At 38.7% G+C, this 14969-nt stretch overlaps 1 non-coding gene across 1 annotated transcript; it reads right to left on the bottom strand.

The window, feature by feature from the left end:
* Window positions 1-13910: 13910 nt before the first annotated feature.
* LOC136733259 (U5 spliceosomal RNA) lies at window positions 13911-14025 on the bottom strand. Its single transcript, XR_010810153.1, has one exon. It is a non-coding gene; the product is annotated as a U5 spliceosomal RNA (small nuclear RNA).
* Window positions 14026-14969: the final 944 nt, after the last annotated feature.

The raw sequence follows: 14969 nt of genomic DNA, 5'->3' as shown, positions 1-14969 counted from the left end.
TACAACTGCAGCTGTAGATCACGTGAAAGCATATGATATGATATACTTAGATTTCCAAAAAGCTTTTGATAAGGTTCCACACCAAAGACTGATCCTCAAATTGGAAGCTGTAGGCATTCAGGGTCATGTAAGTAGATGGATTATGAACTGGTTGATGTATAGGAAACAGATTAGAGGAGTCACTTCTAACTGGAGTGAGGTTGTTAGTGGAGTTCCACAGGGATCAGTACTAGGGCCTTTGCTTTTTCTAATCTATATTAATGATCTGGACTCTGGGATACTTAGCAACCTTGTCAAATTTGCAGATGATACTAAAATAGGTGGCTTAGCAGATACAATCTTGGCAGCACATGCTATTCAGAGGAACTTAGATAAATTCAGTTGTGGGCTGACACCTGGCAAATGAAATTCAATGTGGACAAGTGCAAGGTAATACATGCAGTAAAACAAAAATGTCCACTATAATTACACTATGGGAGGTACAGATCTAGATGAAGTAATGCATGAGAAAGACCTAGGAATCTATGTGGATTCACTTTCTCCATCCAAACAATGTGGGGAAGCAATACAAAAGGCATACAGAATGCTAGGGTATATCGTCAAAAGTGTAGAATTTAAGTAATGTTAAGACTGTACAATGCACTAGACCTCATCTGGAATACTGTGTACAGTTCTGGGCACCACACTTCAAGAAGGATATTGCTGCTTTAGAGACAGTTCAGAGGAGAGCAACCAGACTTATTCCAGGTCTGAAGGGAAAGTCCTACTCGGAGAGACTGAGGGAACTGAACCTTTTCACCCTGGAACAGAGGAGATTACGTGGGGACTTGATCCAAGTCTTCAAAATCATGAAAGGTTCCTCAAACCAGAGGAGCTTTTCCAGATCAGCAGGGACACACGCACCAGGGGACAACAAATGGAAATTGGGCTTCAAGGCATTCAAGATGGAAAGTGGTAGAAGCTGAAAGTTTGGGAACATTTAAAAATAGACTGGATAGGATCCATGGATCACTTAGATATTAATGGACACCAAACGAGCATGATGGGTCGAATGGCCTCCTCTCGTGTGTAAACTTTCTTATGTTCTTATGTTCTTATGAATGTTCCCTAAGCATGTTTCAAATGTTCCCTAATTTATGTTACAAATGTGCCTTAGCACCTCTCTCTCTCTCTCTCTCTCTCTCTCTCTGTCTCAATTCAGTGCATTTGTATTGTCAAAGCAATTGGACATGCATACATACATACATACATATATATGGAAAATAAACAATATGTGTACATCTCTGCATTAATGGTGCCCTAACAGATGTGCAAGTTACATGACAGACAGACAGACAGACACTCACACACACTTTCACACACACACACACACACACACACTTTCACAGACAGACAGACAGACAGACACACACACACACACACACACACACTTGTATACCTGACACGTATAGAAGACTGGATAGGGAGATATAAATAGCAATGGGGAGACTCTTGTACTTGGTGTGGCTCTATCCATATAGTGGGGCCAGCAGCCACTTAGCAGGTGTAGCAATAGAAGCTCAGCCTGGGGAGACTGGATTTAGCATTTCCTCTCCATTTTGATAAGTATCCATAATCATTTCTGCAAAATACTTCTATGATACCTATGTATGTTTTTTACTTGTACTATATTATACTATCAAGTATCAGTGTACACATACAATGTGACCTGTTACATTAATACAGAGGCCACGGAAGGCCAGATCACTAATAGCCACTGTCCCCTGATATTACACTTTTTTACAATCACTTTGGCACTCATTTCAGAACCTTGATGTCATTTTTCAAAACTCTAGACACTAAACTCACACCCGATGATCAAAATGCACATTTTTCAAAACTCTAACACTTTTTTACAATTGCTTGGATACAATACACATCAACCTCAGATCATTTGTTCATTGAACTAAAATGACACAACTTAACATCAAAGTATTACCATTTCAAAATGCAATTCACACATTACATCTGAGATCACTGTCTATTCATTTCATTACAAAGATCTAACTATCAATTGATACAGCTGCTCAAAATGATAAGTGACTGTTGCATTACTCTTAATGCATAGTTTTATGGAAACTGACAAACAGTATTCCATGTTTCGATCATGAAAGTTTCAGGATAATGAGATCCATTGACACCAATAACCGAGGAGCATGGTTTCTTAGGGTTACCATAGACTTGACTGTGTCTTCTTGTTTGTGAAGGAACAGGACTGTGTTTTCCTGTCTGGGTTCCCGCAGGCTTAAGTGTGTTTGTAAACTGCAGCGTAGGTTTGACCTACTATTAGAAAAAAAAAAAAAAAGGAGCGCTAATTAATTGTTCAATATCTGATACGCCGGTGATAATATAAAATAACATGTTTATAGTTTATAGAAGTTTATAGTGTTTATGGTAAATGAAGAAAAGTCATTAAGTTATATACAAGTTCTATAAATGCAAACATTGAAAAGCATGTTTGTTGTTATTCCTATATAGGATTTAGTATTATTTGTGTTTTCTTGTTTTTTGCTATGTTTTCTCCCCTGTCGTTTATTGTTATTTTGCGGGCTTGCACGCCTTGGTTGTTGTGTACAAAACGATACATAGAAAATGGGAAAACGTGTTACTGTGTGGGAACAGCTCTAGTAAGATGGGCGACCCGCCACTTAAAGGTACACATGTAAGGTACATGTATGATAACTATGGAGTGAAGCGGTGCGTTTGACTGGACAATAGGTGACAGAAAATTAAGGTTTCCAGAAGATGGGACTTTTGATTCAGATAGACTTGAGCACCTAAAAACGGTTTTGCAAAATAGGAATACAAAGCATTAAGAAATGAGAAACCAAAGCTAGCTATCTTAAAACATTTGTTAGAGAAAAGAAAGAAAAGACAACAGGCATAATTCAATCTGAATGCCCCGAAGACAAATTAAAAATATATATATATGTTTTTCAGTATAAATGACAGTCCTCAAGATACTGAAGGAAAATTACTAGATAAGTAATAAATAAGGGTAGTTTGAGACACTGCAGGTCAATATAACATGCCAACCAAAACCATGGTATCTGAATTTACTATGGATATAAATTAATATGTGTCTCTTTGTATGTTTGTACGTTTTCAGTTTGCGCAAGGTAAATGTCCATATTTTGACTTTTTCATGTACTGTATAGTCCAGAATATGACTAAGAGAGTCATAAGTCACAAATAGTTACAGAATGATAGCTAAAAAACGCCAGTTAAATATGTTGTAATAACAGACCTACAAGAAAGTCAGCATTTAACTGTACACAGAATGCTATTGCAAACAGAAATAATAATACAAAATTAAGTTATTTAAATAGGTCTTACGAATACAGAAGTTAAAAGTAACATGTTAGAAATGGAATTAGAGCCAAATTTAGAAATAGGAATCCGAGGCAACCACAAACATTCGGTGAAGGTTTATTACATATTGATAAATAGATAACCAGATACTCCAGGAAATTAACGATGTGCTCATTTGGAAGCTATGAGTTCCACAATGAAGAGTTTTTAAATCCCTAGTAATAGATCCCTAAATACAATGTGTAGGTAAGAAATTAACTATTGATCAGTTCAATCTGGATTCGGGAACAGTTCTTCTGAACCTGTACTGGTGTAGATTGGACTTCAATAGGAGGAAGTGACACAATAAAGACATGAGCCGCGCAGGAGGACAGTCTTAGTGCCCACTCAGGTTCTTAGTTGGGGAAATCATTGACTGGACACATTTTTTGAAAATGTGCTTTCCTGAAGTACCTGGACATCATTATTGAGATCAATGAAAAGGCTTATTTTCCAAAGATTAAATACATTCATTAACTACAATAATGTAGTGAAATGTATATAAATAGTAATAATACAAATCGATCAAATATAACTTGCATTTTCTTGTAAGAAATTAGGAATAGGAGAAAGAACAGCTGTTGGGATGCAGTGCGATGTTATCCAAAATTGAAAGCGGTTGAGAAAGGAGAGTTTGTTCTGTGTGAGACAAATGTACTGCCACGAGAGACTCTGATGGTGATTGACTGGAATATGAGGGAAAATAATGAAGTTACTACAGGTATAACTAAAGGTGTAACATAACTAATTTAATGAAACATAGTCATGGCAAGTTATAAAACTGTTTGGAAATAGTCCTTTCACAAACAGAAATACCCTATCAATTAGGAAGAGGGGGGCAGGGGGCAAGGGCCGTATGTGCTCCTCTGCTCCCCCTGTTCGCCTGAGCAGACAAGCAGCCTGAGATGAGAGAGAGAGAGAGAGAGAGAGAGAGAGAGAGAGAGAGAGAGAGAGAGAAGTCAGAGACAAGGCAGAGACTGTAAGTACGTGTAAGGGTTCATAACTTATTACAAACAGAGCAAGAGTGTAATGAATGGTAATTTACACTGCTTGTATTAATAATGATAATAATATTGATGTTGATACAGACGAATACATCACATACTAGATGACAACCGCATAAAACTAATAATAATGAAAATAGGAATAATAGGAGTATGGAAATAATTTCAAATTATGGTTTATTGGTAAAAAATGAATTGAGAAACAAAGATTAATAACTGCCATCATTTACCCAACTACTATTAACTATGGTGTTGAAGGAGCTGCTGTAATAGTTATTGTAATGTTCTCAGGTATTTAAGTTAGATAAAAGGACAAAGATAAGCACATTGTTTTGAAACTTTGACAACTCCACACAAAAAGAGTATCTACACTAGGAAGTAAAGCTGATTCAATAAACACAGGAGATATGATGCTGCTGACGACAGCTGAGTGCTGTACTGAAATAATTTGATAAATGAGATAAATTGGAATCAAGATTATTATTATTTTGAATTGTCCCTTTACTAGAAACCTTATAGATTGTGCGAATGTCAACTAATGTGATAGAGATGCCTTTTATAAGGACGATCTCTGATGTTGTGTGAACCACACATTGTGTCTTCAGACTGATTTATTCCACATGGCAGATATGCATATTATGAATCGTGTCCTGAAGGAACCGATGTCTGACCCATATGGAGAAGATGCTGGTGTTCTTGTTGAGACACAGTAGGCCGAGGGCGCGGCTTTAAAGACAGCCTCACAGCAACTTGAACAGACCAATGCTGAGGTCCACTACGCTGAAGTGATGCTTGACTCAGTGGAGAAATAAGTTAAAATACTATAATTAAAGGTTTTCCAGATTATAGGAATCTACAATATATTGTGAAACTGCTCAGATGACGTCCGCAGTAGCACATATTCTTCTATTGATAGTTTAATTTATAATGTACTATTAGTGGAGATGTCACATTATTCAAATGAATAGAATGACAGCCATGAAGTCAGAATCAGTCCATTGCCCTTCACTTAAGATTTGTACAATGTATAATGTTTATAAATCAAAACGCAACAAATATATGTACAATACAGTTTACAAACTGAATTTGTAAAAAAGAATGTTTTGCTGACTTTTGTATTCTCTTTGAAGCAACAAAATGTATGTGTTATGTATGTCGTAACTAGGGTTTGACTTTTATGACCTGGGGCTGGATGAAATTTAATTTGAGATGCACTGTAAAAGCTCCAGGAAATTGCAACTGGCCACTGCACCTTCCATAAGAGAGCTCAAACATTTGCTAATGCATTGGTTGCCTCACAGGCACTCTTTCCCTGGTTTGCCCATGTGGCGCATGGTGTTGGCCACACGGGCAAAGGGGGGATGTGTGCATCAGTCTTTTAAATTGGTTTGCCCCAGGTTTTATAGTAACAGCTTAGCAATATTGTAGAACTTGCCACATTTGTCAAGCTCATAATCCTGCAATATGCAAATAGATTGTGTTCAAAAGCTTAAATGTTGTGGATATGAATATATACTTGTAATAATATATAGGTGTTCTAAATGGGTTGAAGCCTATCCCGTAGGAAGGCTGAAGTAGTAAAAGTAGCAAAAATACAGTTAAGGGATGTTATATGTAGATTTCGCATTCCAGGGAAATTTCCAGTGATAGGAACACTCACTTCACTGGGACAATAGTGCAGGAACTATGCAAAGCCCTGCGAGGTAAACAACATTTTCACTGCCCCATCAGGCTCAGTCAGCTGGAGCAGTGGAGAAACAAAATGGGATATTAAAGAATAAGCTGTCTAATATATGCAAACAAACAGGACTCAAACGTCCAGATCCCCTTCCTATAGTCCTAATGACAATGAAATCGTCAGCAAATTGAGAAAAACAGGTCTTTCTCCGTGTGAGATTATTATGGGATGACTTATGAGACTCTCCATCACTCCTCCATTGTCTGTAAGGGAAATGGACATCCACTTGATGGATGATGCTATGTTGTCTCTTTGTATGGGACTAACACGTGCTTTCGAAGCTGTCCATTCACAGATGAAAGCCGCCCAGACTGAACCATCCCAGCAGGTTTACCACCCCTTCCAGCAAGATGACTGTGTATATCAAAGCACACAAGAGAAAGTCCTCCCAACAGCCCAGGTGGACAGGGCCCTACCAGGTGCTCCTGACCACCCACACAGCTGTGAAGTGCCTAGGAACGACGACATGGATCCACTCCTCACACTGCAAACTTGCCAATCGAGGCGATCAGCACAACCCTGGTGGAGAACAGAGGGATAAAGGAATTGTTCTTCCACATCAGATTTGACATTACTGTATGTATGCAGGCCCTTGTAATTGCTTTTCCAATACTGCCAACTGGTTATTGATGATTGATTTCACATTGTGGTACGAGTATCGAGTGAAATGCGTGCTATCCACCTCAACAACACAGCGATAACATGGAGCCGGCAGGTGATCCAGGTCACAATAGAGGTCAAGCAGTGGGAGGAGGAAGACGTGGTGGTCAAAGGTGTAGCGTAAGGTACACTTATAAAATTCAATTAAAGAAGTGAATTTATAGTATCACCTTATCACGAATCCTGGAATCTTGTAGAACTCATTTTCTGTAATAATTGGATGCAGACACCAATTCCAAAGATATAAATTGTCAAATTTATTCAAAAACAAAGACTAAATGTAGCACTACACTAATTATACAAAAGGGAAAAACTAATTAAAATTCAACTCTAGATCAACAAATCAAAGACAAATCACTTCCGTGACCAAATCAAAGACCATGGGATCGCATATGATAACACACAAATCATTAAACAAAAAAGGTTATAAACACATTGACTACAATACCGGTTAGTAAGACGAAGGTGAGTCTCTCATTAGTATTGTTAGTCAGACATTCAATAACTATGCAGGTTAGTATTTATGTCAGGTAACTTCTCGTTATATATATATCAGTCTCATTAACGTTTAGGTGGAGAGAAAGATCCTATCATTACTTGTTACCACAATTTCCCTTAACTGATTATTATTCAATGATTAAGGATAGGCAGGGCCACCTATAATCTGGTGTCTATTAACTTGTGTCAATTTCAGACTAAACAGTTAAACAGGAATGAGAAGATATTTCTCGGCGTTGACAGATTTTATTTCTAAAATTATCAACAAAACAGTTGAATGCAACACACATTTATATTTAAGAAAACTAAATGATATTACACATTCTAGAGTTATGAATCACAGATTAACATTTCTAATTGATTTCTCAAATGTCATGAATCACAAACTCCAAACTGTTAAACTTATGTGAACTTCGTCGCAGAGAGGCCTCTCTGGCTTCGGGCTCAGATAACAGCACACGGCACGAGGTCCGTGTGGTTTGGAACAAAGGCAGTCCGGTTCGGCTTTGTCCAAGAACTTCCACTCAGTCGATGCACCTGGAAGTTGGGGTTTCGCGAATGTAGAGTCTTTTCCAAACAGATTTTCCACTGGTTTGAAGGCTCCAAGGTTGTGCACAAAATCTTCTTTGTAAGCAGGGTTCCACCGTAGTTACTTGAAGACAAAGTCTTTGAGGAAAGCAGGGCCCTGTTTGTTCCAAGGGTCAAGTTTCTTAAGACTCAAATAGCTATTTAAATGACTGACACTTTCGTATTCAGTCGACTTAGTCAATTGTCCAGCTGGATGGCTGGGCACAGGCGGGCAGCGCAGTCTGTAAAGTTATTTATTTAATAAAGTCCTTTAAAAGAATTCTTCGTACGGCTCAATCTCCTTCTCCCAGTTTAACCCTTCTGTTGCTGGTAAAGACTTAGTTGGTTTCTGGTTCCGGTTCTGGCAACAGAGATACAAGTTGAGCTGTGGCAGCGAGTTACTGGTTTAGGTGAGAGAGAGAGAGAGATGCCGTGCGTTACCCTTTATACGCCTGTCAGATCAATAGGTGATTGGTTCTTTAGTTTGTGAGATTGGATTTCGGCTTCAGCCCCCAGTGTCCTATTGGAGGGGGGCTTGATTTATGACTGATGTCAATCCATGCCATCTTTTGGAAATGCCGGTTGGCACGGGTTCGTAGCTCTGTGTCGGGATTTCGGCTCTCGTCCATTTCAAAGAGTTTTTATTTCCTACAGGCCCCTTTCCCCAGACATCTCACAGCAGGGATTCCAAGCTATTTGGCCCATTCTCGGTGCCATCCTCCCAAGACTGTCACTTTGATGTAAACCAGTTCACATGCTGATGAGTTAAGGAAATCTGATAAATTTGGGGGGGAGAGGTCTTCTTTAGATCAGTGCTTCAGCTCAGAGCTAAAATGCTCTTATCAGAATACACCCAACATAACGCTACACTGGTTAATTCTGTTCTGGGAAAACCACAATCCTGCAGGTTTAATAAGTCTCTCTACACATCAGTCCCTGAGTACCTTCAACCAATGGTCATTTTGACCAATTAAGCCCAAGAATTGAGTCAATTAAGTTGTCAAGGACTACCCAGTGAAGACGTGAACTCACGACTAGGTCACACTGTGAGCTCACCAGAGCAGACATTACACTGAGCTCACTGTGAGCTCACTTAGCGCTTTTCCAGCGACATGGTGCCGGTGCTGGAGCCGGAGCTGCTGCTCGGCCTGGGATCCAGCTGATCTTTTTTGAACCGGCCCGCTTTTCCACCGGTTTTGACGTCACTGGATGTGGGCGTTCCCAAGCATGGAGTAGAAGTGGAGAAACACAGCAATAGTAATCAGCACCGAGGCGACTGCGTCTTTAAACCCCATTTAACATCACAATCAAACTCATTCCGCGTCTATGGCAAATCGTAACCCTAATGTTACAAATGTTCCCTAAATATGTGTTTTGCAGAATACACAAGCAAACGTTATGGAATATCAGCATTTTATCGACACACATGATAGAACTTATTGTTCTTTAACATTGATGAGAATAATTAACATGAATAAACTTACTGCTGAAGATGTAACCCTTACCCAGTGGCTAACCCTAACTATGTTACAAATGTTCCCTAAACACTTATTTTGCAGGATCAATAAAAAATTGTTAGGATTTTTTAAACTTTTACTGACACACATAGTTAATAGCAATGTGTTATAACTTTACCGAAAATAATAATCTGTATATCTTTAATTGTTTAGACGTTATTAAGATATAATGCATCTTTCACATAGGGAACATTTGTAACATGTTAGGAAAAACAAACAAATGATTTGAAAATATTCATAATTACAGCATACAATTTGTCAGGCTTCATAAGAATGGTATTTATAACATACTCTGTAAAAATCAAGCAAATAGCATTTGTGGTTCACGAGAAAATATATATATATAATCAAAGCTATCAGACTATAGCAGCCGGTGTATGAAGACACATACGATTATACAGCATTATTTGGCAGCTTCGCAAGACCTAATTTGAAACGTTGTTGGTAAGTTAGATAATTAGTGGGGACCCTCTATTTGCAGTTCTTCCCCTCCATAATTGCTAAAATAAAGTTTTACTGACATTTTATTGACCCTACCACTGCATAGGGCACATCTGTAACATGAACGCTACTGAATGGCACATACATTGAAAACTACGGAGAACTGAGACAAATCCACTTTACACTTCATAAATAATCTTAAAACGTTTCCAACCAAGGCAACACCCACTTGAAATACGTTCATTCTCATTTTTGGTAAACAAAAAGAGAGATTGTTACATATGTTCCCTATGATGCATCTACAGAGAGAGAGAGACAGACAGACACTAACTCTCTCTCTCTCTCTCTCTCTCTCTCTCTCTCTCTCAGCTGGGAGTGTGTGGGAGGGGTCTGCAGTGAGCGGGAGTGCTGCTGAGAGCTCTGTCCTTTGGCTGCGTTTTTTTGTTGCTTTACTTTTTTCAGTTTGTTTATTTTGTCTTCTGTTTTCAGTGCTTTTCTTATTGTGGGGGAACAGGGGAGGGGAGGGGGGAGTACCGGTAGTTCTTCCCGGGTCTGGGGGTCGGACCCCCTGAATGCGTCTTTTGAAAAACTGACCCGACGCCATGGAGTCAAGATCGCTCCGGTGCAGTTCTGCCCCCTAGAGCAGTGTGTGTTAGCGGTTGGGGAGGTAGCAGGGTGTGAAAATATCAAGTCTGCTGCCATTGTTATCTTCTTAAAAACCACTGATCTGCTCAATCAGCTAGTGGCTAATGGCACAGTGTTAGACGACACTTTCACCCCGGTGTTGCCGCTCGCTGCTCCTGCCCGGAAGGTAACGCTGTCTAACGTCCCTCCGTTCATCCGCACCGGCTCGGGCAGCTGATGTCCGGCATTAAGAGGGTCCCGCTGGGCTGCAAAGCCCCGCAACTGAAACACGTCGTGTCCTTCCGAAGGCAGCTGTATATGATCCTCAATAACATCAATGAGGATCTTAATGTCTCCGAAGTTGGATCTCTCTTGCTGCCACCACCACGAAGATTGCTCTTTAGTAATGTTGGAAAGTCAAAGACAGCAACCGTCAGGGTTCTTGCATATGACGTATTCGTGCTGCACCTCTCTGCAAGGATCCAGGACAGTTTGTCAATGTAAACTCCAGTGCCTGGGAATATTTCCACCTAAAAGACAATGGTAAATAAAAAACAAGTTTATCCCCAAACTATTCTTATATTATGTTAAGTGGAATACATTATCAGTAAGGCTGTGATTTTGTTACAGAAATGTGTTATTAAAGACCACAGTATGTCTCAATTCTAAGTTTATTAATTTACAGACATAATAAAGTCAGTGAATCTGTGACACCCATAATTCAATTACATTCTTATTATCAACTATAACTATGAATATAACTAATAATGTAGCATCATTAGATTGTTTACAACCAATATTTGTTTTCAATATATATATTTTTACCTTGTCTTTGTAATATTGTAGACTAAGAGTGTTATACCTGTTTTGGTGATTCTTTGTCAGATTCAGAACAATTTGCTGTGGGGCTGTCAGAACCACTTGATGGTGACACACTTTTGTCTTCATTGCTGATAAATGTGGCTTTTGTTACAATTTTTTTCAGATTGTCCAAAAGGTCTGGAATCTCTGGAGAAAAAAACCTTAGTATTAAATGATAATCATTTCTAGTAATATATTTAATACAAAGTGAAAACAAAACCATCAATGCCTGCAATTATACTTGAGAGACTTGCTCTATGTTATTGGGAAACTGACCTTTTTGTGGGTCATTAACATTAGCTACGAAAAAAATAAAAAAGATAAAATACAAGAATTACCAGGTCTAATGTAATGCATATAGTCATTAATGTAGGATTATGAAGTTATGTTGAAAAACTTTATTTAATAATCAGTATTATTAAACTATTAGACAGTGCACATTAAGAGTCTGTATTGTGGTTCTAGATTACTTCAGTATGATCAACTATAATACATTACTCTGGAATCTAAATTACTGAAGAATAACATTTATCAAGGTAAGGAATTATTTGCTATAAATAAAAAAACTTACCATCAACCATACGGTTTCGAAGACATTGGTTTTCATTTTTAAGTCTTGTGTTTTCCTTTTCGAGCTGCTTAACTTTTTGCTGTAGCTCAACTTCACTGGACTCTTTAAATGTCTGTAGAATATGACGGGATCTAATTCTTGAAGCTCCATCGGTTTTCTTTCTTATTTTGTGCTGTATTCAGAGAGGAAGAGAGTTTAAAATGAAAATATATATATATATATATGAATATGATTTAAAAAAAACAATCCTGCAATACATTTATTTAATATTTGCAGTAATTATCTCACCGGTAACTGTGGTTCATCAAGGTCACTATCATCTGAAATTTGAAGTTTTTTGTTTGGTTTAGGTACTCTCTTCATTTTAGGACAGGGCATTTTTGTTAGGTCATTAAGTTTTCTTCTTAGTTCGCCTTCTTTTCCTAAAATAAAAATAAAATAAATAAAACCCTGCATTATGTCCACAGATATTTGGGGATTATATTTATTTGTCATAAAAATACTGTGCTTTGACCATACAAATTAAGATGAACAGCCAACACTGAATCAAAACTGAAGTTAAATTATATCTGGTTTAATTTATTTTGTGATTTGGGGGATTTTATTGTAAAGCACAACACACAATAAATCGTTCTTACAAATGCCAGTCAAGTATGACGAGTTTTTAGCGCCCTCACCACCACCTACCATGTTATAAGAGTATGTTAGAAGTACAACACATTAATAACTTAAACATTCATTTCAAATATACTGTGATTGTATATATCAAATAGCATGTAAAGACTTTAATGTTTTTTTTTTAAATAAACATTGTTACCAGTCATAATGATCTGCGCTTCATGGACAGGCCATCCACCTTTTGGAGGTTTGTTCGTGTCTCTCCACTCTGCTCTGAAGTTTCGAGTCGTCTCTTCGTCATCATCAGCAATGCTGAATAAATCAAAATTGCGAAAGCAAGCAGTGGGAATCACGCTGTAAGAGTCTTTGTCGACCCCGCTTTCCCACTTCACCAACGCGTGCATCACCGCCATACTACCTTCACCTTCTCGTCCGTTTTTTCTGCGCCTTTTTCCCCCGACAAGTCACGGCACAAAAAACAGTCCCGCTCTGCATTCTGGTACTTGGCGTTCTTAATAACACCAACAGGGTGTAATCGCATAGACCACTCGAGTATAAAGTACTACATATCCCATCAGTTACAGTTTTTTTTCATCTTCTGAAACTGCAATTTAGCACTTTCAACTGTTTCTTAGTGATTCCTAGAATTACTAACCGGTATTGTAGTCAATGTGTTTATAACCTTTTTTGTTTAACGATTTGTGTGTTATCCTATGGGATCCCATGGTCTTTGATTTGGTCACGGAAGTGATTTGTCTTTGATTTGTTGATCTAGAGTTGAATTTTAATTAGTTTTTCCCTTTTGTATAATTAGTGTAGTGCTACATTTAGTCTTTGTTTTTAAATAAATTTGACAATTTATATCTTTGGAATTGGTGTCTGCGTCCAATTATTACAGAAATTGAGTTCTACAAGACTCCAGGATTCGTGATAAGGTGATACTATGAATTCACTTCTTTAATTGAAATGTATAAGTGTACCTTACGCTACATATATGTATGTATGTATGTATGTATGTCCAATTGCTTTGACAATACAAATGAATTGAGAGGGAGAGAGAGAGAGAGAGAGACAGACAGACAGACTGACAAACAGAAAAACAGACACACACACAAACACACACACACACAGAGCCAGCCAGTCCGCCAGCCAGCCAGCCAGCCAGCCAGCCAGCCAGCTCAGCGATGACATCACGAGCCTCTCTCAGCTGACTGCTATGACATCACAGAGCACGTACATTCCGTTGCTTGCCGTCTGTCAACCACTCAGTCACTGCCAGCCAGACTGGCTGGCTGGCTGGATGTGGGGGCTGCTTGCTGCTGCTGCGTACCTTAGCAAGCTTATTTGCTTGACCGGCCTTCCTACTCCTCTGCCCACATGCCCACCTATGCCCGATCTGCTGTTCACCTGGATCACAGCTCCGCCCCAACAAGGCAGAGCCCCCCAAGAATGGTACAAACTCACCCACGATCCCCTCCACGGAAAGCTTTAGCAAAAGGCAAAAGCGTTATACGTAATGAAGAGGAACCCGAGTCCAAGACGCATCCGACCAGCCATACATATTTGTGTGTATTAAAGATCACATTTTCTTACATTTAGTTTTTCTGTACTTTATTACATCTTATTGTGATTTATAAAAGTATTGTTTCTTTTCCATATGTATGTATGTATGTGTGTGTGTGTGTGTGTGTGTGTGCCTGTCTCTGTGTGAAAGTGTGTGTGTGTGTGTGTGTGTGTGTGTATATGTCTCTCTGTGAAAGTGTGTGTGTGGGTGTGACAGTGTGTGTGAGTGTCTGTCTGTCTGTCTGTCATGTAACTCGCACATCTGTGAGGGCACCATTTTTGCAGAAGAGATGTACACATTTTGGAGCAACATATGCTGCCATCCAGACATCATCTTTTCCAGTGACGTCCCTGCATTTTCAAACAGATCACATTTTATTACACTTTGTTTATCTGTACCTTATTACATCTTATTGTGATTTATACTTGTAATGTTTCTTTTCCATATATATGTATGTACAGTGGGGGAAAAAAGTAATTGATCCCCTGCTGATTTTGTACGTTTGCCCACTGACAAAGAAATGATCAGTCTATAATTTTAATGGTAGGTGTATTTTAGCAGTGAGAGACAGAATAACAACAAGAAAATCCAGAAAAATGCATTTCAAAAAAGTTATAAATTGATTTGCATGTTAATGAGGGAAATAAGTATTTGACCCATTTTCAATGCCCTGGCTTAGGGAAGGAGGTTCTCACCCATGATTTGACGGTACATGGCCCCGTCCATCGTCCCTTTGATGCGGTGCAGTTGTCCTGTCCCCTTAGCAGAAAAACAGCCCCAAAGCATAATGTTTCCACCTCCATGTTTGATGGTGGGAATGGTGTTCTTGGGGTCAATTCTCCTCCTCCAAACACGGCGAGTTGAGTTGATGGCAAAGAGCTTGATTTTGGTCTCATCTGAGACCACTTTCACCCAG

The sequence above is a fragment of the Amia ocellicauda genome, unplaced genomic scaffold (assembly GCF_036373705.1).
Source record: "Amia ocellicauda isolate fAmiCal2 unplaced genomic scaffold, fAmiCal2.hap1 HAP1_SCAFFOLD_36, whole genome shotgun sequence".
In the NCBI taxonomy this organism is placed as follows: domain Eukaryota; kingdom Metazoa; phylum Chordata; class Actinopteri; order Amiiformes; family Amiidae; genus Amia; species Amia ocellicauda.
The sequence above is the reverse complement of the archived record's forward strand: the minus strand, read 5'-3'. Positions and strand labels throughout refer to the sequence as shown.